Genomic DNA, 27,038 nt, shown 5'->3' with positions numbered 1-27,038 from the left:
CCAGGGAATCAGCTGAAAGGCCATCAACATGAGATAAAGCATCCCCTGCCACTCTTTGGAAACCATTTGGATCCATTAAGTGGCAGGGGCAGACCATCCAACAAAATGGCTGGGGCAGGTTCCACGGGGGGGGGGGGGGTGCCCTAGGAGAACCAATCTCAGTGATTAGGGGTAGGAGGAGGAGTTACGCTAAGACCAGACTATGTCATTACCGAAGAGGCAGGTTTAGTCATTGTTTGAGGACTATCCCTGCCTCTGGGTCTGGTCCACAGATCTGAGGGCAAATGTTTTCAACATCTACATGCAGCAGCTGGGAGAGATCATCAGGGGGTTTCGGCTGGGTGTTCATCAGAATGCAGCTGACACCTCCTTCTCATGGACGTAAGGTGCCATTTTAGTTTCACTAGCAAGAACACTCATGCTTAGAAATGAAAAACAGAGGGGAAAAGGCTTTTGGATCTGCTTTTATTGCAAGGCACAAGCTCAGGTAAGCCTTGAAAATGTTGCTTTTTTTCAATCTGGATGCTTTGGAAGTCCCCAGTTGGGGATCAAGTGGGATCCAGCAGCTCTCAAAGAGAGGGAGCATCTTCCACTTTTCAAAGGCATCTATCACTCCTCCCGTCTAAAACATAGAAACCAGAAACAAAAGGACAACAGTTAACTCAGTTTCATAGCAAAGCGACCATGTTTGAGACACGAAAATACAAAGCAAGGCATGTTGGACCACAAGAAAGATTTCATGATAATAAACCATTGAGTAGGGATAGGTCTGTTTCAGTTTTTCATTTCCAGAAACTATGAATTACATAGATTCACCTTTCGATGAAAATTGAATCCAACCTCTTGCCCATCCTTACCCTTGGGGGACTTTCTTTTCTAGGTACAATTAAATAGGTCACAGAATAGTGAGGGGGCTTTCAAGGTCTCCAATATTCTCCTGCAGACTGGATGTTATGCACGGCAGGGATTTGTTGTCTTTGTGGCCCTGAGGAAGAGTTCAGGGTTAACAGGAAGCTTGCTCACCATTTGTGGGAGTGTTTTGAGAAACAGGAGAGATACTGGCACCCTGGGATCCTTCAGTCCAGTTGCTAATTTCCCTGCCAGGACCCAAGACAAAAGTCTACTGCCTCAGGTTCTTTCTTTAAAAGATAAAATAAGAATGAAGCTGCTTGGAACTGAAAGTGGGAGATTTGCATGGAATGTATGGCATGTGAAACTGAGGTAATCTTAAATGGTGGAGGGCAGGACACCACACAGAGTAAGTGCCCAGCATCTGTTGAAACTGCAGAATAGACATCCCTTAGGCACTGAGATAAACAATGGATGAAGCTGCACAACAAATTAAATGTGCCCATCTGGTGTGGTTTAGGGATTTGGCAAAGATCTGGCATAAGGTCACAGGGCAAAGGGGCCAAAGACAGCTAGACCAGCCATGAGGCAGGTGAGGACCCTGCTTCTGCTGGCAGAAGCCCCCCAGACAACAAACCCATTGGTGCCCCTCCTGGCCCGCTGGTTCTGCCTGTGGCGAAAGAACTCGGCACCATCTTGCTTAAAATGGGCAACAATGGTAGTGCCGCTTCTGTGCCTGCAATCAACAGGCTATGGTGTGTGTCAGCGGCAGATCAGGCCATGGCAGGAGGAGCAGGTAGATGGGCTTAGGAGCCGTGCTGGCAGAATGGCAAAGCAGCAATTAGCATTTTGCATCAAGCGGTAAAATGGGATGTGCCAACCTTGGCTGATTCTGGCATAGGTATTTTTATTTCTATTTTTGCAATGGAGCAATTGAGCTTGCAGGCAAAGGATGATCAGTTTGGGGGACGCTGCATTGGGTACTTAAAATGATCAATCCAGGGGGTAATGGGAGAGGGGTAGGAGGTGTAATTCTCTTTTGGTAAGCTGAAATTACCTTTGGCAACAGAAAGAATTATAAAAACACCTTCCAATCCTTTTATAATTATTGGGACAACGTGTACGGTAGCAAGTACCATTGGCCTTATAGCATTGCCTAGCATTCTGAGGTTCCTGGTTTTGTGCAGATCCTGTGCAAAGAGAGAAACAAACAAAAGTGGGGAGAAGGAAGTTAAATCACAATAGAATGAAAGAGAGGAACAACTGCACAGCCCTTTGAACAGGAGTCGCTCTTTGACGCTCTGGGTGCTGTGGCATCCCAACTCCTACCCCCCACCCCACCCCTTGCCACTGGCCACTGGTGTTTACCAGCCTTGCTACATTCACAAGGAGAAAAGGTAAATGTGCTTATCCAGATATTTGCTCATGAGTGGAAGGTGTCAGTCCACGAAACACGACAGCAAGAAGTGAGGCACACGTGGCTTATAAGTTATAGAGAAACTAAAGCCTGTAACTGAATCCATCAGAGCCCCGAGGACTACCCAGAATAAAAGGCTGTATACTACATCAAGAAACATTTCCCACTAATTAGAAACTATATACCCCAAATTTATTGGCAGACCTGTGGAAGAGACAAATCAAAATTTTATTTTGTAAAACGTATTCCATAAATTTGCATAGAATTGCATAAAATCTAACCAAACTGAGAAAAGAAGAGGCTGCTTTTGTTTTTCCTTACCAGTTTTACATGCAAAGCCATTTTCCATATATTAATAAAAAGGTAAAGGACTGTTTTGACAGTTAATTCCAGTTGCAAACAACTCTGGGAGCCGGCGTTTGACCACAGACAGCTTCCGGGTCACGTGGCCAGCATGACTAAGCCGCTTCTGGTGAACCAGAACAGCACACGGAAACGCCGTTTCCCTTCCCGCCGGAGCTGTCCCTATTTATCTACTTGCACGTGATGTGCTTTCGAATTGCTAGGTTGGCAGGACCAGGGACCGAGCAATGGGAGCTCACCCCGTCGTGGGGATTCAAACCGCCGACCTTCTGATCGGCAAGCCCAAGAGGCTCAGTAGTTTAAACCACAGGGCCACTCATGTCCCCTTTTCCTTATATTACTCTGCCATAATGAAGTCAACATGTGAACATCAAAGCACAGCCGTCCTCTGAAAGGCAGCTCTCCCTCCAAGTAATGTGTTTAAAAAATGTACATGAAAAAGTATAATTTCATGACAATAGCATGAAAATATAGTTTACAATAGGGGAAATTGCATAGCAATGATGGGCATAATGGGGGAAATTCAGCAACACAGTGCATATATCCCCCAATAGATGCACCCTTGTAGGCAGTTTTGTCTGATATATACATTTTTATGCTAATTTTACCACTAAAGAAATGTCTCTAGCAAGAAAAGTGAGCTTCCTTTGCAAGGCCACAGAAGAGCAACTGTACTCCTCTCCCTCTTCCACCCCATAATAGGCTGGCAGGTGTACCTCTGCCTTCTTCCTCTCCATCCCTTACCTGGGGAAGCCAGGAGCAGCAAAGAGAGAACTGCCAAGCACAGGTGAAGGATCTTCATTGCTCAGGATGAATTGTGGTGGCAAAGCCAGGCAAAGCCAGCTTTTAAGCCAAATGGAGCCCCAAAGCTTGCCAAGAGAGGGCTGGGAGGGAGAAGCAGATTGCATAAATGTAATTTTTGGGGGACGTTGTGATTTAGGCTGACGTGGACAAGAATGTTGCCAAAATCACGTGCCTCTGCAAAGGCATTCCTGCATTCTGTCAGTCATAGCAGTTTCCACACAAGATCACAAACATTCAGGATGTTCTGTATTCATGTTTCAGAGGGAGATAGCTTGAATCAAATGAAACATTTATGAGGAGGATGCAATGCCCCACATAGGCAGTGCTAGGGGGATGTATCCCTCAGGTAAATGACTCACCCCTCACCTGTGCCCACCACATTGCTGGACCCTTGCGGTTACGTGAAGGAAGGGGACTTTTCACATGCTCACCTCCCACAATGATTATTCTTAATCTGGCCAAACTTAGATTGACAAAATGTTTAGGGGTATGCGTTACCCCTGCATCCCCCCAGGAAATAGCACTGGGAGTAGTAATAGCTTCAAGCAGGTCTTCCAAAAAGAAAAAAGAAAGATTCAATCCACCAATTGAAGAGGTTGAGTGGGACATGCAGGGCAAGGAGATTTCAAAGGTGAAATGATGGACTCTTTGCTTACTTGAAGGAAAGGCAATCTTCACATGCTCTCTTGTCCTTTTTCTCATTCTTGCAATCATCATCACCATCCTTTTTCGCAAACACCTTTTTCTAACTAGACTCAAAGCAACTTACAAAAATATTTTCAAACATGAGGGGCTCTGCTTCTCTGCTTGCTCCACCTGCCATGTCCACTCTGCACCCCATAATAATTGGCCAACCTGTCCTTTCCTTTCTCCTTTCCACCCTTGAAGATGACTGAGCCCCCTTTCCCCCTTCCCAACCCTGTTTCTGAAGCTGCTTCACTCTTCTGTCCTGCGCTCCTTGGAGTCGCTGTTATTTGTGACTAAAGATCAGGGGTGATGGGATCTCCAGAACAGAAACATCCAAAGGCCGATGAGTTAACCTTCTCTGCTTTGAGGTTTCATTTGAGATTTCATTCTCAGGCCTGGTGCTTTCATGCGCAAGGTGCTTGAAACTGAGTATGGAACCCTTTGCAAGGAATATATGGAACCTAATCCTCAGCTAACAGACACGGGTGCGCTGTGGTCTAAACCACTGAGCCTTGGGCTTGCCAATCAAAATGTTGGCAGTTCAAATCTCTGATATATGGTGTGCTCCCGTTGTTCGGTCCCAGCTCCTGGCAACCTAGCAGTTCGAAATTACAACAAAAAATAAAAGTAGATAAATAGGTACCGTTCCTGCGGGAAGGTAAAAGGTGTTCCCGTGCACTGTTCCGATTTCGCCAGAAGCGGCTTAGTCATGCTAGCCACATGACGTTGAAAAACTGTCTGTGGACAAATGTAGGCTCCTTCAGCCAGTAAAGCAAGGTCAGCTCAGCAACTCCAGGGTCATCCGCGACTGGACTTAACTGTCAAGGGTCCTTTACCTTTTAATCCTCAGCTATTCAAACAAGATGGAGGGGAGAAGATCACACTTAGCAAATGTCCAGCAGCTATTGAAGCTTTAGGATGGACAGTTATGGTAATCCCTTTCCACTGAGATAAACAATAGATGAAACTGCATATTAATCTAAACAATCAAATACCATGTGATTGAAGAATTCGACCAAGAAGAATTGGCAAAACCTCACAGAGCAAAGCAACCAAAGACAGGGCTGATCCCAGAGCTGAACAAGCCTTGGTTGCGCCTGATGCAGTACAGGCAACAACATGGGACACGATTCAAGAGAAGCTCCGCAACCACAACACGCCAAAGCCATCCAAGATTGCTGCCCGCCATGCATTCTACCACTGGAATGAGTCAGAGGGGGAGTCAATTAACAACTACACTGCCGCCCTCCGACAAGCCGCAATGCGCTGCGAGTTCCGAGACTTAGATGATGCCCTGATGGATCGAATCGTCTATGGGGTCTGGGACATCTGTTTGCAACGGCGTCTCCTCGCCAAGCCAGACCTCATGCTACAGGAAGCCATTGAAGAGGCCGTGGCCTCGGAAGCTGCCGAACGCTCCGCCCAGGAGATCCGTAAGGCCAGCAGCCCGCGTCTTGCTAGGAAGCCAGTTCCAGTGCATCATGAAGAGGCCAGCAGTGATGAGGCATCCTCCAGTGAAGACGATGACGTGCACCAGACAAAGCTGGAGTGCAGGAAGTTCCAAAAGAAGTCCAAGGGCCAATCGGTTAGGGCAATCCCTGGGTTAGGGCAAGGTCTTCGCTAAGCTGGACCTTGCCCAAGCCTATCAACAACTGCCCGTCGATGATGCCATTGCTGAAGCCCAGACGATCATCACCCACCAAGGGGCACTCCGTTGCCGCCGGTTGCAGTTCAGGGTGAGTGTGGCTCCTGGCATCTTCCAAAGCCTTATGGAGTGTCTCCTGCAAGGGCTTCCGGGCATGGTACGTCTGACGTCTTGGTGTCCGCAGACTCACACCAGCTGCTGTTCGAGCGCCTCTGTGCCGTGCTGACCAGGTTCCAGGAGGCCGGGCTCAAGGTAAAGAGGGAGAAGTGTCAGATCGCCGTTCCACAAGTGAAGTTCCTGGGCTATCTTTTTGACGCCTCCGGCCTTCACCCGACCACATCCAAGATCTGCGCTATCCAGCAGGCCCCCATCCCAAAAAACAAGACGGAGTTCGCCAAAAGCGGCTTATTCATGCTGGCCACATGACCCAGAAGCTGTATGCCGGCTCCCTTGGCCAATAAAGCGAAATGAGTGCCGCAACCCCAGAGTCGGCCACGACTGGACCTAATGGTCAGGGGTCCCTTTACCTTAAGTAAGTAAGCAAGCAAGTAAGTAAATGGCTTAGTCATCCTCTACGGTGGAAAGGAGAAGGGAGAGGACAGGCTGGCCAATTATTGTTGTGAAAGGTGCTCTTCGTTCAGGTAACTGCAAGGGTCCAGCCAAGGTTTATTTTAGGGGGGCCTATGAAGTTGTGCCTCCATTTCATGCTCTTCTGAATGAACTTTCCTTTCACTTGTGGACCATGGTATTTGTTCTCCCTCTACACAGGATTTGGCCTGTTACAAACCGATTATACCTGCCTCCTGTTGATGATGTCCTGCTGTCTTCACTGACATTGGGAGCTGTCCACCACTGTATAATTGTTGCAGAAGGGAACTTCAGCTTAGCAAAGGAGAATCAAACAAGTGTCCAGAGGAAAGTATTATTTCTTCTCCCCGCACCATGCCCCTCTTGTAGCATTTTTTGGATCAATCATTTTCAGGAGCCTCTGATCTGAGTAGCTTTAGGCTACCACCCTAAATGGACATCCCTTCTCGGATTTAGGCATAGGGAGCCAGTGAACTGAGAAAATAGTTTCATTACGTAAAACTTTTGTGATGCCTGCTAACATGAACAACAGGTTTCTTTACAAGTTGATGATCATTTATCTGATTCCAGTTTAACCTCCTTTAATATAGCATTTGTCTGCTATATCCATTTGAGTTTTCCATTAAATCTTTATTATTTCCTCCATTATGTAAAAACTGCATCAATACAAACTCATCTCTCCTCCCGGCCTCTTCCCTCCATTCTGTGTCTTAGAGCCATTCTATTCCTTCAAAAACAGAAATAAGCAGTTGTCATAATTAGGTTTTTCATTAATTAAACAACCACTGGCAGTACAAAGTATCTCTAATGCAACCTTTTTATTACACAGAATGTCATTTTGATAGAGCAGTGAGTACCAGCTACCTGTTCCATTCGTTACACAAAGCATCAGTTACTTAATTGGTCCCTGAATACATCGTCCTTTGATTGCAAGCTTAATTGGTTGCGCAGCCAGTTGTTTCCATACTTTGTCCATTGCAAAAGACACCTATGGCAGAATCAGCTTAGGGTGGCACATCCCTTATTCCCCCAAATGGCTGTGAACTTTTCAAAAATCAGTGCTGATGATACTGGTGCTTCTCCTCCACTGGCAGAAGCAGCAGGGCAGGAGGGGCACCCATGGGCATTCTGCCTGGTTGGGGGCTTCTGCCACCTGGAGCAGCGTCCTCACCTGCCTCAAGGCTTGTCCGGCTCTGGGATCAGCCTTGTCTTTGGTTGCTTTGCTCTGTGAGGTTTTGCCAGATCCACATGGTCTAATCCTTAAATCACACGGTATCTGCATGTTTAGATTAATATTCGGTTTCATCTATTGTTTATTTCAGTGGAAAGGGATCACCATAACTGTCCATCCTAAAACTTCAATAGCTGCTGGGCATTTGCTCACTGTGATCTTCTCCCCTCCATCTTGTTTGAATAGCTGAGGATTGAAAGGTACATGTAAAAGACCCCTGAAAGTTAAGTCCAGTTAAAAAAGGAAAAAGGATGAGGATGATGATTGCAGGAATGAGAAAAAGGACAAGCGACCATGTGAAGATTGCCTTTCCTTCAAGTAAGCACAAGAGTCCATCATTTCACCTTTGAAATCTCCTTGCCCTGCATGTCCCACTCAACCTCTTCAATCAGTGAACTTGAATTTTCTTTTTTTTCTGGAAGAACTGTTTGAAGCTATTACTACTACCAGTGCTATTTCCGGGGGGGGGGGGGGATGCAGGGATAACGCATACCCCTAAACATTTTGTGAATCTAAGTTTGGCCAGATTGAGGAGCAGTATTTCAATATGAGTAGGAAAATGAGAGTAACCCTAAACATTTTTTGGGGGGGGGGGAGCACGGGCTACTACTAAGAACAATCATTGTAGGAGGCGAGCATGTGAAAAATGCCCTTCCTTCACATAACCGCAAGGGTCCAGCAATGTTTTGGGGACAGGTGAGGGGTGTGTCATTTACCTGAGGGATACATCCCCCTAGCACTGCCTATGTGGGGCATTGCATCCTCCTCATAAATGTTTCATTTGATTCAAGCTATCTCCCTCTGAAACATGAATACAGAACATCCTGAATGTTTGTGATCTTCTGTGGAAACTGGTATGACTGACAGAATGCAGGAATGCCTTTCCAGAGGCAGGTGATTTTGTCAACATTCTCGTCCACGTCAGCCTAAGTCACAACGTCCCAAAGAAATTAAAATTATGCAATCTACTTCTCCCTCCCAGCCCTCTCTTGGCAAGCTTTGGGGCTCCATTTGACTGAAAAGCTGGCTTTGCCTGGCTTTGCCACCACAATTCATCCTGAGCCATGAAGATCCTTCACCTGTGCTTGGCAGTTCTCTCTTTGCTGCTCCTGGCTTCCCCAGGTAAGGGATGGAGAGGAAGAAGGCAAAGGGACACCTGCCAGCCTATTATGGGGTGGAAGAGGGAGAGGAGTACAGTTGCTGTTCTGTGGCCTTGCAAAGGAGATTTTCTTGCTAGAGATGTTTCTTTGGTGGTAATCTCTTTAGTGGGAATTCTTTGCATAAAAATGTATATATCTGACAAAATTGCCTACCAAAGTGTGTCTACTAGGGAAAATATGCACTGTGTTGCTGAATTTCCCCCATTATGCCCATAATTGCTATGCAATTTCCCCTATTATAACCTATATTTTCATGCTATTGTCATGAAATTAGACTTTTTCAGGTACATTTTTAAAACACATTACTTGGAGGCAGAGCTGACTTTCAGAGGACGGCTGTGCTTTGATGTTCACATGTTGACTTCATTATGGCAAACTAATATAAGGAAAAAGGGATGTGGGTGGCCCTGTGGTTTAAACCACTGAGCCTCTTGGGCTTGGCGATCAGAAGGTCAGCGGTTTGAATCCCCACGACGGGGTGAGCTCCCATTGCTCGGTCCCTGGTCCTGCCAACCTAGCAATTCGAAAGCACATCAAAGTGCAAGTAGATAAATAGGTACAGCTCCGGCAGAAAGGAAACGGCGTTTCCATGTGCAGCTCTGGTTCACCAGAAGCAGCTTAGTCATTCTGGCCACATGACCCGGAAACTGTCTGTGGTCAAACGCCGGCTCCCAGAGTTGTCTGCAACTGGAATTAACTGTTAAAACAGTCCTTTACCTTTTTTTTAATATATGGAAAATGGCATCGCATGTAAAACTGGTAAGGAAAAACAAAAGTAGCCTCTTCCTTTCTCAGTTTGGTTAGATTCTATGGAATTCTATGCAGATTTATGGAATATGTTTTACAAAATAAAATTTTGATTTGTCTCTTCCACAGGTCTGCAAATAAATTTGGGCTATATAGTTTCTAATTAATGGGGAAAATATTCTTGATGTAATATAGAGCCTTTTATTCTGGGTAGTCCTACTGGCTCTGATGGCTTCAATTCCAGGCTTTAGTTTCTCTATAACTTATAAGCCATGTGTGCCTCACTTCTTGCTGTCGTGTTATGTGGACTGACACCTTCCACTCATGAGCAAATATCTGGAGAAGCACATCTACCATTTCTCCTTGTGAATGTAGCAAGGGTGGTAAACACCAGTGGCCAGTGGCAAGGGGGGGTGGGGGGGTAGGAGTTGGGATGTCACAGCACCCAGAGCGTCACAGAGCCACTCCTGTTCAAAGGGCTGTGGAGTTGTTCCTCTCTTTCATTCTATTGTGATTTAACTTCCTTCTCCCCAGTGGACAGTTATGTTTGTTTCTCTCTTTGCACAGGATCTGCACAGGCCACGAAGGCCAGGCAATGCCTTAAGAAAGGTGATTATTGCTACCCTATGTATTGTCCTGATACTCATGAAAAGATTGGAGAGTGTTTTCCTAGTTATCCCTGCTGCAGAAGGTAATTTCATCTTACCAAAAGAGAATTACACCTCCTGCCCCTCTCCCATTACCCCCTGGATTGATCATTTTAAGTACCCAATGCAGCGTCCCCTAAACTGATCATCCTTTGCCTGCAAGCTCAATTGCTCCATTGCAAAAATAAAAATAAAAATACCTTTGCCAGAATCAGCCAAGGGTGGCACATCCCATTTTACCGCTTGATGCAAAATGGTAATTGCTGCTTGGCCATTCCGCCAGCACGGCTCCTAAGCCCATCTACCTGCTCCTCCTGCCATGGACTGATCTGCCGCTGACACACACCATACCCTGTTGGTTGCAGGCACAGAAGCGGCACTACCATTGTTGCCCATTTGAAGCAAGATGGTGCTGAGTTCTTTCGCCACAGGCAGAACCAGCGGGGCAGGAGGGGCACCAATGTGTTTGTTGTCTGGGGGGCTTCTGCCAGCAGAAGCAGGGTCCTCACCTGCCTCATGGCTGGTCCAGCTGTCTTTGGCCCCTTGGCCCTGTGACCTTATGCCAGATCTCCTTTGCCCCTAAACCACACCGGATGGGCACATTTAATTTGTTGTGCAGCTTCACCCATTGTTTATCTCAGTGCCTAAGGGATGTCTATTCTGCAGCTTTAACAGATACTGGGCTCTTACTCTGTGTGGTGTCCTGCCCTCCACCATTTAAGATTACCTCAGTTTCACATCCCATACATTCCAGGCAAATCTCCCACTTTCAATTCCAAGCAGATTCATTATTATTTTATCTTTTAAAGAAAGAGCCTGAGACACTAGACTTTTGTCTTGGGTGCATACAGAGAAATTAGCAACTGGACTGAAGGAACCGCAGGGTGCCAGTTCTCTCGTGTTTCTCAATACATTGTCACAAACTGGTGAGCAAGCTTCCTATTTCCCCAGAACTCTTCCTTAGGGCCACAAAGGCAACAAATCACTGCCGTGCATAACATCCAGTCTGCAGGAGAATATTGGAGACCTTGAAAGCTCACTCACTATTCTGTGACATATTTAATTGTACCTAGAAAAGAAAGTCCCCCAGGGGTAGGGGTGCCTGAGAGACTGCATTTAATTCTCATCGAAAGGGGAATCTATGTAATTCATAGCTTCTGGAAATGAAAAACTGAAACAGACCTATCCCTACCCAATGGTTTATTATCATGAAATCTTTCTTGTGGTCCAACATGCCTTGCTTTGTATTTTCGTGTCTCAAGCATGGTCATTTTGCTATGAAACTGAGTTAACTGTTGTCTTTTTGTTGCTGGTTTCTATGTTTTAGACGGGAGGAGTGATGGATGCCTTTGAAAAATGGAAGATGCTCCCTCTCTTTGAGAGCCACTGGATCCCGCTTGATCCCCAGCTAGGGACTTCTTCTCCAAAGCATCCAGATTGAAAAAAGCAACAGTTTCAAGGCTTACCTGAGCTTGTGCCTTGCAATAAAAGCAGATCCAAAAGCCTTTTCCCTCTGTTTTTCATTTCTAAGCATGAGTGTTCTTGCTAGTGAAGCCAAAATGGCACCTTACGTCCATGAGAAGGAGGTGTCAGCAGGCATGGTTTGTGGAGAGGCCCAAAACGTCATTAGAAAGGAAAACTAAAAGGGGGTGAGGATCCCCCAAAACAGTCTAGTGAGGAGGACTGGGCCAAAATGTGGAAAATGAAGAGTGACAAAATATGGAGGGTGGAATGGGAGGGAGAAGAAATTCTGTTCAGTTTCCCTTTAAATGGTAACCAACCTGAGTTGCACTCTTTGAAAAAGTATGCCAATTGAAATATAGTCATCCTTCAAAATCCACAGGTGTCTGAATTTGGGGATTATTGAACTGACCAGACCAGGTCTGGAAGCGTCCTCTTATAGATTCTTGCCCCCTTCCCCCCACAGGATCGCAGGTTGGGAAGTGTGGGGATCACACAGGGTTCCTGAACGTTTCAGCGTCTATTGATCCCTGTGCCACCGGTTTATTTCTCGCTGCCACCACACAGGTCCTACCTGGTAAAATACTGAGTCGTCAGGGTTAAGTTGGAACATAAACTTCTGTTTATTTACTGCAGTTTAACAAGCATGTGGTTTCATAAACGGTCTCAGTGAATTACAATCATGGGGTGCCTATCCAGACCTATAACTTCTGCTACCTGCTCTTACTCACTAAACCACCTCTCAGATATTTACTTGTCTTCCTGGCTCCTAACTGTTTCTGACTCAGCTTCTTTTGCTACACTAATTCAACCTACCCACAGACTCTATCCCAATTCTCTCCCACTCCAACCAACCATCCCACTCCCAAAGAACTCCTCCCTTTGCCCCTCCCAGAGCTGGTTTTATAGTCCCTCTGACTCCACCCCCTAGGTTCTGATTGGGTAACATGTTTAACTATTTCACCTCCAGCCTCTCATATGTTAACGTCACAGGAAATAGCCCAGGCTCTTGCAGAAATTAGCTCCACCAAGCCCACTCATTATAGTATATTAGGCATAATTGCATGCACATGTGCCTACCGGGAAGAATTCTTCATCCTAGGATCCCATGGCACCCAGTCCGGTGAGATAAGAGAATGCAAAGAATAACAATAAGAATAACAATAACAATAACAATAATTTATTATTTATACCCCACCCCACTGGCTGGGTTCCCCCAGCCACTCTGGGCGGCTTCCAATAGAATATTAAAATGCAATAACCTATTAAACATTAAAAACTTCCCTAAATAAGGCTGCCTTCAGAGGTCTTCTAAAAGTTTGGTAGTTGTTTTTCTCTTTGACATCTGGTGGGAGGGCATTCCACAGGGCGGGTGCCACTACCGAGAAGGCCCTCCGCCTGTTTCCCTGTAACTTGGCTTCTCGCAGTGAGGGAACCGCCAGAAGGCCCTCGGCGCTGGACCTCAGTGTCCGGGTAGAACGATGGAGGTGGAGACGCTCCTTCAGGTATACTGGACCAAGGCTGTTTAGGGCTTTAAAGGTCAACACCAACACTTTGAATTGTGCTTGGAAATGTACTGGGAGCCAGTGTAGGTCTTTCAAGACCAGTGTTAAATGGTTTTGGCTGCTGCTCCCAGTCACCAGTCTAGCTGCTGCATTCTGGATTAGTTGTAGTTTCCAGATCACCTTAAAAGGTAGCCCCACACAGAACGCATTGCAGTAGTCCAAGTGAGAGATAAGTAGAGCATGCACCACTCTGAGGAGACAGCCTATGGCCAGCTAGGGTCTCAGCCTGCATACCAGATGGAGCTGGTAAACAGCTGCCCTGGACACAGAATTGACCTGCTCCTCCATGCACAGCTGTGAGTCCAGAATGACTCCCAGGCTGCACACCGGGTCCTTCAGGGCATGGTTACCCCATTCAGGACCAGGGAGTCTTCCACACCTGCCCGTCTTCTGTCCCTCCCAAAACAGTACTTCTGTCTTGTCAGGATTCAACCTCAATCTGTTAGTCACCATCCATCCTCCAACCGCCTCCAGACACAGGACCTTCACCGCCTTCACTGGTTCTGATTTGAAAGAGAGTTAGAGCAGGGGGGAGAGGACACAACCCTGAGGCGTTATGGCCGATGGTGTCAAAAGCCACTGAGAGATCCAGCAGAACTAGGAAACAGCTCTCACCTTTGTCCCTAGCCCGCCGGAGATCACAGACCTGTGCGACCAAGGCCGTTTCAGTCCCATGATGAGGCCTGAATCCTGACTGGAAGGGATCCAAATGGTCTGCTTCTTCCAGGCGTGCCTGGAGTTGTTCAGCAACCACTCGCTCAATCACCTTGCCCAAGAATGGAAGATTTCAGACTGGATGATAGTTGGCCATATTGGAAGCATCTAAAGATGTTTTTTTAAGAAGCGGTTTCCTAACCGCTTCTTTCAGCGGGTCTGGGAAGGCTCCCTCACAGAGAGAAGCATTCACCACCCCACGAAGTCCATCGCCCAGCCCTTACCGGCTAGCTTTTATAAGCCAGGATGGCCAAGGATCAATGAGACAGGTGGTTGGCTTCACTCGTCCAAGCAGCCTGTCCACATCCTCAGAGGTAACAGATTGGAATTGATCCCACGCAACTTGACTAGACAGGACTCTAGCACTCTCCCGCCCTGGCCCTGCTCCCACAGTGGAGTCTACCTCTTCTTGAATCTGAGTGACTTTATCTGCAAAAAACTTTGCAAAATCATTGCAGGAGATCATGTGACCCGTACTGGGCCCTGATGTAGCAGGTGGTTCTGCTGAATTGCAAACCACATGAAAGAGTTTCCTGCTGCTGTTTTCTGCACATACAATAAAGGCGGAGAAGAAAGTCCTCTTTGCCATCGCTACCCCCACTTGGTAGCTTCCGAATGAGTTATCCACCACTGGTGCTCTAGCCATCTCAGCAATTGTTTCATTGCCCTCAGATCTGTGGAAAACCATGCAATCAGAGAGGGCGCTTCGGAGCCAAACAGTCAATAGCCCTGGTTAACTCCACATTCCAGCGGGCCACCAGGGAATCAGCTGAAAGGCCATCAACATGAGATAAAGCATCCCCTGCCACTCTTTGGAAACCATTTGGATCCATTAAGTGGCAGGGGCAGACCATCCAACAAAATGGCTGGGGCAGGTTCCACGGGGGGGGGGGTGCCCTAGGAGAACCAATCTCAGTGATTAGGGGTAGGAGGAGGAGTTACGCTAAGACCAGACTATGTCATTACCGAAGAGGCAGGTTTAGTCATTCTTTGAGGACTATCCCTGCCTCTGGGTCTGGTCCACAGATCTGAGGGCAAATGTTTTCAACATCTACATGCAGCAGCTGGGAGAGATCATCAGGGGGTTTCGGCTGGGTGTTCATCAGAATGCAGCTGACACCTCCTTCTCATGGACGTAAGGTGCCATTTTAGTTTCACTAGCAAGAACACTCATGCTTAGAAATGAAAAACAGAGGGGGAAAGGCTTTTGGATCTGCTTTTATTGCAAGGCACAAGCTCAGGTAAGCCTTGAAAATGTTGCTTTTTTTCAATCTGGATGCTTTGGAAGTCCCCAGTTGGGGATCAAGTGGGATCCAGCAGCTCTCAAAGAGAGGGAGCATCTTCCACTTTTCAAAGGCATCTATCATTCCTCCCGTCTAAAACATAGAAACCAGAAACAAAAGGACAACAGTTAACTCAGTTTCATAGCAAAGCGACCATGTTTGAGACACGAAAATACAAAGCAAGGCATGTTGGACCACAAGAAAGATTTCATGATAATAAACCATTGAGTAGGGATAGGTCTGTTTCAGTTTTTCATTTCCAGAAACTATGAATTACATAGATTCACCTTTCGATGAAAATTGAATCCAACCTCTTGCCCATCCTTACCCTTGGGGGACTTTCTTTTCTAGGTACAATTAAATAGGTCACAGAATAGTGAGGGGGCTTTCAAGGTCTCCAATATTCTCCTGCAGACTGGATGTTATGCACGGCAGGGATTTGTTGTCTTTGTGGCCCTGAGGAAGAGTTCAGGGTTAACAGGAAGCTTGCTCACAATTTTGTGGGAGTGTTTTGAGAAACAGGAGAGATACTGGCACCCTGGGATTCCTTCAGTCCAGTTGCTAATTTCCCTGCCAGGACCCAAGACAAAAGTCTACTGCCTCAGGTTCTTTCTTTAAAAGATAAAATAAGAATGAAGCTGCTTGGAACTGAAAGTGGGAGATTTGCATGGAATGTATGGCATGTGAAACTGAGGTAATCTTAAATGGTGGAGGGCAGGACACCACACAGAGTAAGTGCCCAGCATCTGTTGAAACTGCAGAATAGACATCCCTTAGGCACTGAGATAAACAATGGATGAAGCTGCACAACAAATTAAATGTGCCCATCTGGTGTGGTTTAGGGATTTGGCAAAGATCTTGCATAAGGTCACATGGCAAAGGGGCCAAAGACAGCTTGACCAGCCATGAGGCAGGTGATGACCCTGCTTCTGCTGGCAGAAGCCCCTCAGACAACAAACACATTGGTGCCCCTCCTGCCCCGCTGGTTCTGCCTGTGGTGAAAGAACTCAGCACAATCTTGCTTAAAATGGGCAACAATGGTAGTGCCGCTTCTGTGCCTGCAATCAACAGGGTATGGTGTGTGTCAGCGGCAGATCAGGCCATGGCAGGAGGAGCAGGTAGATGGGCTTAGGAGCCGTGCTGGCGGAATGGCCAAGCAGCAATTAGCATTTTGCATCAAGCGGTAAAATGGGATGTGCAACCCTTGGCTGATTCTGGCATAGGTATTTTATTTTTATTTTTGCAATGGAGCAATTGAGCTTGCAGGCAATGGATGATCAGTTTAGGGGACTCTGCATTGGGTACTTGAAATGATCAATCCAGAGGGTAATGGGGGAGGGGCAGGAGGTGTAATTCTCTTTTGGTAAGCTGAAATTACCTTTGGCAACAGGGAGAATTATAAATACACCTTCCAATCCTTTTATAATTATTGGGACAACGTGTAGGGTAGCAAGTACCATTGGCATTATGGCATTGCCTTCTATTCTTTGGTTCCTGGTACTGTGAAGATCCTGTACAAAGAGAGAAACAAACATAACTGTCCACTGGGGAGAAGGAAGTTAAATCACAACTGGATGAAAGAGAGGAACAACTCCACAGCCCTTTGAACAGGAGTGGCTATGTGACTCTCTGGGTGCTGTGACATCCCAACTCCTACCCCCACCCCACCCCTTGCCACTGGCCACTGGTGTTTGCCAGCCTTGCTACATTCACAAGAAGAAAAGGTAAATGTGCTTATCCAGATATTTGCTCATGAGTGGAGGGTTTCAGTCCACGAAACACGACAGCAAGAAGTGAGGCACACATGGCTTATAAGTTATAGAGAAACTAAAGCCTGGAACTGAAGCCATCAGACCCCAAGGACCACCCAGAATAAAAGGCTCTATATTACATCAAGAAACATTTCCCCACTAATTAGATACTATATACCCCAAATTTATTGGCAGACTTGTGGAAGAGACAAATCAAAATTTTATTTTGTAAAACATATTCCATAAATTTGCATAGAATTCCATAAAATCTAACCAAACTGAGCAAAGAAGAGGCTGCTTTTGTTTTTCCTTACCAGTTTTACATGCAAAGCCATTTTCCATATATTAAAAAAAAGGTAAAGGACAGTTTTGACAGTTAATTCCAGTTGCAGACAACTCTGGGGTTGTGCGCTCATCCCGCTTTACAAGCTGAGGGAGCCGGCGTTTGACCACAGACAGCTTCCGGGTCACATGGCCAGCATGACTAAGCTGTTTACCTTCCCGCCAGAGTGGTACCTATTTATCTACCTGCACTTTGATGTGCTTTTGAATTGCTAGGTTGGCAGGACCAGGGACCGAGCAATGGGAGCTCACCCCGTCGTTGGGATTCAAACCGCCAACCTTCTGATCGGCAAGCCCAAGAGGCTCAGTGGTTTAAACCACAGGGTCACCCATGTCCTTTTTTCCTTATAATACTGTGCCATAATGAAGACAACATGTGAACATCAAAGTACAGCCGTCCTCTGAAAGTCAGCTCTCCCTCCAAGTAATGTGTTTAAAAAATGTACCTGAAAAAGTGTAATTTCATGACAATAGCATGAAAATATAGGTTATAATAGGGGAAATTGCATAGCTGTTATGGGCATAATGGGGGAAATTCAGCAACACAGTGCATATTTTCCCTAGTAGACACGCTTTGGTAGGCAATTTTGTCGGATATATACATTTTTTATGCAAAGAATTCCCACTAAAGAGATTACCACTAAAGAAACATCTCTAGCAAGAAAAGTGAGCTTCCTTTGCAAGGCCACAGAAGAGCAACTGTACTCCTCTCCCTCCTCCAACCCATAATAGGCTGGCAGGTGTCCCTTTGCCTTCTTCCTCTCCATCCCTTACCTGGGGAAGCCAGGAGCAGCAAAGAGAGAACTGCCAAGCACAGGTGAAGGATCTTCATGGCTCAGGATGAATTGTGGTGGCAAAGCCAGCTTTTCAGTCAAATGGAGCCCCAAAGCTTGCCAAGAGAGGGCTGGGAGGGAGAAGTATCAGCCCCTCATTGCCACGTCTCTTCAGGGCGGCAGGAGCTGCAGTCGCCGCCGCTGCTGTCGCGGCGACAACGAGCGAAGGAGGGACAAGAGGAAACGGGGAGCCGGACCGGGACGTTCCGGGACGGGTCCCTCCGCAGCCTGGCGGGCCCCCGAGAGCGGGCAGGCGGCGGCGGCGGGACCCCCTCATGGTGCTGCTAGAGAGGCGAGCTGGAAAGTCTTGCGAATTGTTACCTAGATCTCAGGGCAAAGGCTGCCAGAGGTGGAAGAGGTGGATTGGTTCCTGGTCATGCCCGGTGGAAGGAGGGGACCCAGTCGGCAGCAGCTAAGCCATTCAGCTTTGCCTTCTCTCCAGACGTTGGTTGGTGGGAACTGTGGCAACGGCACTAGTCTAAGAAACAGGAATGGTAGTGCTATCAGCCTCTCTGCTCCTCCAATTACAGCCTTGATCACCCCTGAGCCTGTGCGACACTGCCGAATCCCTGAGCTGCCTGTAGACGGGAACCTTCTGTTTGAGTTCTTCTTTTTCATCTACCTTTTTTTCATCATAATTTTAATTTCTTTGGGACATTGTGACTTAGGCTGACGTGGACGAGAATGTTGCCAAAATCACGTGCCTCTGCAAAGGCATTCCTGCATTCTGTCAGTCATACCAGTTTCCACAGAAGATCACAAACATTCAGGATGTTCTGTATTCATGTTTCAGAGGGAGATAGCTTGAATCAAATGAAACATTTATGAGGAGGATGCAATGCCCCACATAGGCAGTGCTAGGGGGATGTATCCCTCAGGTGAATGACTCACCCCTCACCTGTGCCCACCACATTGCTGGACCCTTGCGGTTACCTGAAGGAAGGGCACTTTTCACATGCTCGCCTCCTACAATGATTATTCTTAGTAGTAGCCCGTGCTCCCCCCCCCCTAAAAAATGTTTAGGGTTACTCTCATTTTCCTACTCATGCTGAAATACTGCTCCTCAATCTGGCCAAACTTAGATTCACAAAATGTTTAGGGGTATGCGTTACCCCTGCATCCCCCCCCCCGGAAATAGCACTGGTAGTAGTAATAGCTTCAAACAGTTCTTCCAAAAAAGAGAGATTCAAGTCCACTGATTGAAGAGGTTGAGTGGGACATGCAGGGCAAGGAGATTTCAAAGGTGAAATGATGGACTCTTTGCTTACTTGAAGGAAGGGCAATCTTCACATGCTCTCTTGTCCTTTTTCTCATTCTTGCAATCATCATCATCATCATCACCATCACCATCATCATCCTTTTTCCTTTTTTAACTAGACTTAACTGTCAGGGGTCCTTTACATTTACCTTTTAATCCTCAGCTATTCAAACAAGATGGAGGGGAGAAGATCACAGTGAGCAAATGCCCAGCAGCTATTGAAGTTTTAGGATGGACAGTTATGGTGATCCCTTTCCACTGAGATAAACAATAGATGAAACTGAATATTAATCTAAACAATCAAATACCATGTGATTTAAGGATTAGACCATGTGGATCTGGCAAAAACTCACAGAGCAAAGCAACCAAAGACAGGGCTGATCCCAGAGCCTTGAGGCAGGTGAGGACGCTGCTCCAGGTGGCAGAAGCCCCCAACCAGGCAGAATGCCCATGGGTGCCCCTCCTGCCCTGCTGCTTCTGCCAGTGGAGGAGAAGCACCAGCATCATCAGCACTGATTTTGGAAAATATCACGGCCATTTAGGGCAGTACGGGAAGTGCCGCCCTAGGCTGATTCTGCCATAGGTGTCTTTTGCAATTGACAAGGTATGAAAACAACTGGCTGTGCAACCAATTAAGCTTGCAATCAAAGGACGATGTATTCAGGGACCACTTAAGTAATTGACGCTTTGTGTAACGAATGGAACAGGTAGCTAGTACTCACTGCTCTATCAAAATGACATTCTGTGTAATAAAAAGGTTGCATTAGAGATACTTTGTACTGCCAGTGGTTGTTTAATTAATGAAAAACCTAATTAAGACAACTGTAAATCTTGCAGGCTGTATAATTAACCTACATAATGACTATAATGAGTTTTGTTTTGGTTATTTCTGTTTCTGAAGGAATAGAATGGCTCTAAGACATGGATGGGAAGATGGAGGGAGGAGAGATGAGTTTGTATCGATGCAGTTTTTACATAATGGATGAAATAATAAAGTTTTAATGGAAAACTCAAATGGATATAGCAGACAAATGCTATATTAAAGGAGGTTAAACTGGAATCAGATAAATGATCATCAACTTGTAAAGAAACCTGTTGTTCATGTTAGCAGGCATCATAAAAGTTTTCCAAGTTTTACGTAATGAAACTATTTTCTCAGTTCACTGGCTCCCTTTGCCTAAATCCGAGAAGGGATGTTCATTTAGGGTGGTAGCCTAAAGCTACTCAGATCAGAGGCTCCTGAAAATGATTGATCCAAAAAATGCTACAAGAGGGGCATGGTGCGGGGAGGAGAAATGATACTTTCCTCTGGACACTTGCTTGATTCTCATTCGCCAAGCAGAAGTTCCCTTCTGCAACAATTATACAGTGGTGGACAGCTCCCAATGTCAGTGAAGACAGCAGGACATCATCAACAGGAGGCAGATATAATCGGTTTGTAACAGGCCAAATCCTGTGTAGAGGGAGCACAAATACCATGGTCCACAAGTGAAAGGAAAGTTGATTCAGAAGAGCAAGAAACGGAGGCACAACTTCATAGGCCCCCCTAAAATAAATCTTGGCTGGACCCTTGCGGTTACCTGAACGAAGAGCACCTTTCACAACAATAATTGGCCAGCCTGTCCTTTTCCTTCTCCTTTCCACCGTAGAGGATGACTAAGCCATTTACTTAATTACTTACTTACTTATTTACTTACTTAAGGTAAAGGGACCCCTGACCATTACGTCCAGTCATGGCCGACTCTGGGGCTGTGGCGCTCATCTCGCTTTATTGGCATACAGCTTCCGGGTCATGTGGCCAGCATGACTAAGCCACTTCTGGCAAACCAGAGCAGCTCATGGAAACACCGTTTACCTTTCCACCAGAGTGGTACCTATTTATCTACTTTTCTTTGACGTGCTTTCGAACTGCTAGGTTGGCAGGAGCAGGGACCGAGCAACGGGAGCTCATCCCGTTGCAGGGATTCGAACCACCGACCTTCTGATCAGCGAAGCCAAGATAACAAAGAGAAAGAGAGCTCAAAGTCTGTTCTGGTAGAGGGTTTAGGCTCATGGTCAGAGGAAGTAGAGCTTGAAGGGTTAGAGAGAAAACCCATAGCAGACCTTTGGGACCAGAGTCTTGAGAGAAGCCTAGCCAGAAAGAACAGTACTGAGAGGAAATTTCCCGTATTTTGTTAATTTATTGATAATTCTCACTCACACAATATGCCACTCAAAAATATAAGAAACCCTGTGAGGGAAACAACTTATGAAAGCTCTGAAGGAGAGGAGAATGGAAATCCTCAGAGAGTAGAGCAGAGTTTAGAAAATGTAACTAATATCAAACCTGAGGCAGGAGATCCAAAATTCACTGAAGGATTTGTAAAATGGATGTTAGAACAAGAATATAAATTGGAATTAGAAAAGATTAGATCTGCACAAGAAATAGAAAGAATTAAAGCTGAGAGCAAAAGACTTAAGGCTGAGAAGGAGAGTGAAAGAATTAGGGCTGAAAGTGAGAGCGAAAGAATGCAATTTCAGCTGGAAATGAGGAAACTGGAATTAGCAGCTATGGAGAATCAAAATAATAGTAATAACACCAGTAGTCCAACTCAAGTGAAGGTAGATTTAAAGCGCTTTCCTGAGTTTAAGGAAAAAGATTGCCTTGAGGCTTTCATTATACCATTTGAAAGAGCTTGTCAAGACTTTCAAGTGAAAGATGAGGACAAGATGACGATCCTTAGAGCCAGGATCAGTGGGTCATTAGCTGTAATTTATTCTCAAATGTCGGAGATCGATTAAAATATCTTATAAAGGAAAGACACCCTCCATCACTTCAAGAAGCCGCTAACTTAGCTGACCAAATAAACAAAATAAGGGACCATAGGTTTGATGAACCGAGTTTTGGCGGGAAAGTGTGGGGGACTAACAGAAATAAATTCCAACAAGCAAAGGGAATCCCCTCTTCAGAGAAAGACAAGGGAGATAGGCCTTTGTCAAAAGGGCAAAATGACAAGGCCCAAGCCAACGCCAGTCTCACTGAGGAGAAAGTATGGAAAACAAACTATACAAATCCCAAAGAAGTTCAATGCTGGGGATGTCGAAAATTTCGCCACAAAAGATTTAATTGTAGATCTGGAGGAGAAAAGTCTGGTAATATAAGCCCTCAGAGAAGAACCTTTTGTATCAAAGAAGCTGAGGAGAGCCAAGCTAGTCAGGATAGGCCGAAGCCTGCTGAAGTAGTGGAGGCTAAAGTGGCACATTGCTATGCTATAAAACAAGATAATCTTCTTTTTAAAAATGCTGGGGAAGATATTTGGATTGAAGGGAAGAGATTTCTGGGGTTAAAAGACACCGGGTCTCAGGTCACTATTGTCCACCCAGAGATCATCTGTCCCACCAAAATAATTCCAGGGAAAGTTATGGAATTAAAAGGAATTTCTAAACACCCTGAGGTATTACCAGTTGCAGAAATCCATATTAAATTCCAAGATTGGTCAGGGAAGTGGCAGGTTGCTCTTTCTGAGGAGATTCCTACCACTGTGCTGATCGGATGGGATCTCTTAGAGCATGTACAGAGTTCTTTTGTAGTTACTCGCTCCAAGGGGGGTCAACCGTCACCCGATGCTGAGGGGAATGCTACTGTTGCCCAAGGAGACAGAGCATTGTAAAAAGCCAAAAACATAGTTTTGCCCAAGAACAGAAAGAAGATGCTGATTTAGTTAATTGTTTTGAGGCAGACAAATCAGATGAAGCCGATATAACATGCTGGGAAGGGAGAGGGGAGCAATTGTGCAATCTACAAGAAATAAAGATAGCTCCTACATTAACCCTTAATCAGCAGGTGGAGGTTAAGCAGATCCTACAAGATTATAAAGACATTTTCAGTAACACTCCAGGTAGAGCTAAAGGAGTTATACATCATATCGACACTGGGGATGCTAAGCCTATTGCTGGCAACCCCTACAGAATAACTGGAGAGTATGTGGGGAAAGTTAGCAATGAGGTAAGGGCGATGCTGAAGGCAGGGATGATAACCCCTTCGGAAAGCCGCTGGGCAGCACCCATAGTGTTATTAGACAAACCTGATGGATCTATTAGATTTTGCCTGGATTATAGGAAGCTGAACCATGTCACTAAAGCAGATGCATATCCAATGCCCCGTTTAGATGACCTGATCGAAGCTATAGGCCAGTGTCATTACATCACCTGCCTAGACTTAACAAAGGGGTACTATCAAGTAGAAATGGACCCTAGGGACCAGGAGAAAACTGCGTTCAGAAGTCCCTTAGGGCTGTTTGAGTTTAAAGTAATGCCCTTTGGCTTAAAGAATGCGCCAGCAACTTTTCAGCGATTGGTGGACAAAATCCTGAAGGGATTAAGAGAGTTCACAGTTGCTTATTTGGACGATATGGCTGTGTACAGTCCAACTTGGGAGAAACACAAAGAGCACTTAGGGATAGTGCTACAGCGAATTAAAGAGGCGGGCTTAACCATCAAAGCTAGCAAATGCCAGATAGGGGTCTCGACTATTCAATACCTGGGACACATGGTGGGAGGAGGAGTGATTAAACTTTTAGAGACACAGGACTTCCGGAGGCGGCGCCTCCGACAATGGCGGATTCCCTCTGACTCAGAGGGAGATAGCTCCACAGAAATCGGGTCTACCGCTGCAGCGAAGCGGGAACCCTTTTGAAAACCGCAGGCGGAAGAAGCCGGCAGCCGTGGGACTCGGCGGGCACCGTTTGCGCCCCCTCCCCCGTTCGGCAAAGGAACCCTCCAAAGGGCTCCGGAGTGAGACAGGGGTTGGCGTGGTGCTGAGAGTCAATCGCTACTTCTGCGGAGTGAAGCTGCACAGCTGATGTCGGAGAGCGCTGTCCTTTTTCCTGTGACAATTCGGATTTTAAACAACAACCCGTGAGTAGCACAATTGAAACTTTGGATTAAAAATATACCTTTGAATTTGACCTGAGACGGGAAGGCGCAAACAGGAAGTCTGCCTCCTGTTCTTTGTATAAAAATTAAAGCAAAGATTTTACAAGCTAAAAGCCGGATAAATTGAAAGCCTTAATAATAATAATAATAATAATAATTTATTATTTATACCCCTTAAACTTCCTGCATCTTTACTACCAAATCCCCCTAGACAGCAGGACGAAAGGGGGAAAAAACTTGACTTTCTAATCCTGCAGTGAGTGAGTTAAGAAAATAAGTCTCCATTGTCCCTAACCTGGGGACGGAATGACAGGAAAGAAACTGTCGGTGATGCTTACAATTTGAATATGGAAAAGGAAAAAGGAAAAAATAATTCCAACGCTGCTTTCTGCCTGTTTGTTTTATATTGAAAGGAAACAAAATATCGGAAAATCGAAAGTAATTCTCCCCCCCCTTATTGGATACATTTTAAAAATGGATGCCAAAAAGTAACTACACCCCCTAGAGGAAGTCTACCAGTGTGTCTGTGTCAACTTATAAAGAGAACATAGTAACTGGGAAAATTAGACCGTGGGACCAGCTCCCCAACCTTGACAGAAATGATTAGAGAGGAAGTTTTATCTGCCCTGGACAAAATATATGATGGGCTGCGACAGCTGGATGAGAAAGTGTCTCTGATGAATCAAAAGTTGGACTATATAACAGCTGCAGTCAGCAAAGGGGTGCCAATGGGAAATGCAGTTACAGAAACTGCACAACAATCTATCCAGGAAACTGGTTTAACAGAGCAAGTGCAAGGGCAGAGAAAGATGGAAGAGATTGTGAATGCATCTCAAAAGACACAGAGAATTCAAGTCCTACATGACCAAAAGCTGCAACACTGGGAGATGGAATTTGGAGGACACTGGCTAAATTTTGGATTTAAGAAAATTCCAATGTCTGGTGGGACTGTGAAACAAGTGGAAGATCTTTTTTGGAACAATTACTCTTTGGATTATAAACTAAATACTGGGGAGTGCAACACCAGGGAATGGGATAATTGGATAAAAGGAAATGAAGAATATTACTTGTCACGGGAATTGGGGTTGCTTGTGTGTAAACCTCTAGCTGTTCCAAACTGCTTAGGGGCGGTTGTGTCTTTCCCTGACTGAGCAGCTTGGGTGCTGCTGCTCAGTCGCTCGAAGAATCCGTGAGTGGGCGTCTCCTAAATTTCCTCCAGCATAAGAATTCCTTAACGGACAACCTTCGCCTCGCCTCTCTGCGCGGAAGCCTTCTGCGCAGAGTGGGCGTGCCTAGTGGTGGTCCTCCACCCTCCTCACTGACTTCACTGCTAGAGTCTCGGAGCCTCTCCTCCGAGATGCTCTCTCCCTCTCCCTTCTTCCTGGTGTCACCTGGACATTCTTCCCCAGATGACGTTCTCTCTCTACCCTTACTCGTTCCCTCTCCTGCAGAGTCTGGAAGCCTCGCCTCCCCCCTCTGCTCTGATGTCAGTTCCCTGACATCCACCTCCCTCCCAGGGCCCTCCACCCCCCCGTCCTTCCCTCTGACGGTGATGCAGGAAACCCTCGGAAGGAACTCTCCTCTCCATCTGACGATTCAAACACCCCTCTCCAATTGCTGCTGTCTCTTCTCTCTTCCCAATCTCCCCAGTCGGATTCTTCTTCGGGCCAATCCCCTCCCTCCTCTTCGGAGGCGGGAAAACCCGCAAACTCTTCCTCCTCATCGGTGGTGCCAAATTGCTCCCCCCAGAACCTCTCTGGTGGTTTGGGCTTTCTCGGGTACCTGCTATGAAACTCCTCCTGCAGATACTCATCCCTCACCTCTTCTGCTGGGACCCATGCGTTTTCCTCTGCTGGCTCCCCCTCCCACGCCACCAAATACTCCACCCGCCCCCCTTTCCACCTGGAATCAAGAATTTCAGCTGCATGGCCACTGAGTTCCCTTTCCTCCATCTGTGGATGCAAGGATGTTTCATTTTGCTGACCCAGAAATTCCCTCCCTTCCCTGAACGGTGAGAGTAAGGACCTGTGGAACACAGGGTGCAGTTTCATGTGAGATGGCAATTTGAGCCTAAAGGCCACCGGATTAACTTGCTGGGCTATTTCGAACGGTCCCAGTCTCTTTGGCCGTAGCTTCTTGCACCCTCCTTTAAACGGTAACCCTTTGGTGGACAACCACACCTGGTCCCCTACTCTTATGTTTTCTCCCTCCCTCCAGTGCTTGTCTGCCTGCCTCTTGTACTCTTCTTTGGCTCTTTCCAGGTTTAACTTAAGCTGTTGGTGTAAAGCCTCCATCTCTTCCACAAATTTTTCAGCTGCGGGAACACTCCAACTTCCCTCCCCTTCCCCTGGGAAAGCCCTGGGATGACACCCGTAATTTGCCATAAACGGACTCATCCCTGTGGACACATGTTCTGCGTTATTGTATGCAAACTCGGCCAGCGCTAATTTGTCCACCCAATCCTTCTCCCTCTCGTTGACGTAGCAGCGTAGATATTGTTGCAGCACGCTGTTCGCTCTCTCTGCCTGTCCGTTGGTTTCTGGATGCCGGGCCGTTGAGAAACCAACCTCAACGTCCAGCAGACTCACGGATTGCTGTCACGGGAATTGGGGTTTCTTGTGTGTAAACCTCTAGCTGTTCCAAACTGCTTAGGGGCGGTTGTGTCTTTCCCTGACTGAGCAGCTTGGGTGCTGCTGCTCAGTCGCTCGAAGAATCCGTGAGTGGGCGTCTCCTAAATTTCCTCCAGCATAAGAATTCCTTAACGGACAACCTTCGCCTC

General features: G+C 46.3%; 2 long non-coding RNA genes across 3 annotated transcripts in view; one reads left to right on the top strand and one right to left on the bottom strand.

Moving 5' to 3' along the window:
* LOC310702846 overlaps nucleotides 1–23,403 on the bottom strand; it is a 55,856-nt gene extending 32,453 nt beyond the window's left edge. The window contains exons 1-3 of one of the 2 annotated variants that reach the window (XR_014523689.1): nucleotides 22,787–23,403; nucleotides 1,907–2,039; nucleotides 537–622 (exon numbers count right to left, since the gene is read on the bottom strand). This is a non-coding gene — a long non-coding RNA (uncharacterized lncRNA). Of the gene's footprint in view, nucleotides 1–536; nucleotides 623–1,906; nucleotides 2,040–22,786 lie in introns of those variants that run through there. The other variant, XR_014523688.1, reaches the window with a different exon arrangement.
* LOC310703007 lies at nucleotides 10,068–11,640 on the top strand. Its single transcript, XR_014523886.1, has 2 exons — nucleotides 10,068–10,182; nucleotides 11,466–11,640. It is a non-coding gene; the product is annotated as an uncharacterized lncRNA (long non-coding RNA).
* Nucleotides 23,404–27,038: the final 3,635 nt, after the last annotated feature.

The sequence above is a fragment of the Podarcis liolepis genome (assembly GCF_965112155.1).
Source record: "Podarcis liolepis genome assembly, chromosome: 3".
Classification (NCBI taxonomy): Eukaryota; Metazoa; Chordata; class Lepidosauria; order Squamata; family Lacertidae; genus Podarcis; species Podarcis liolepis.
Note: the sequence above shows the minus strand (reverse complement) of the source record. Positions and strands in the feature narration are given on the sequence as shown.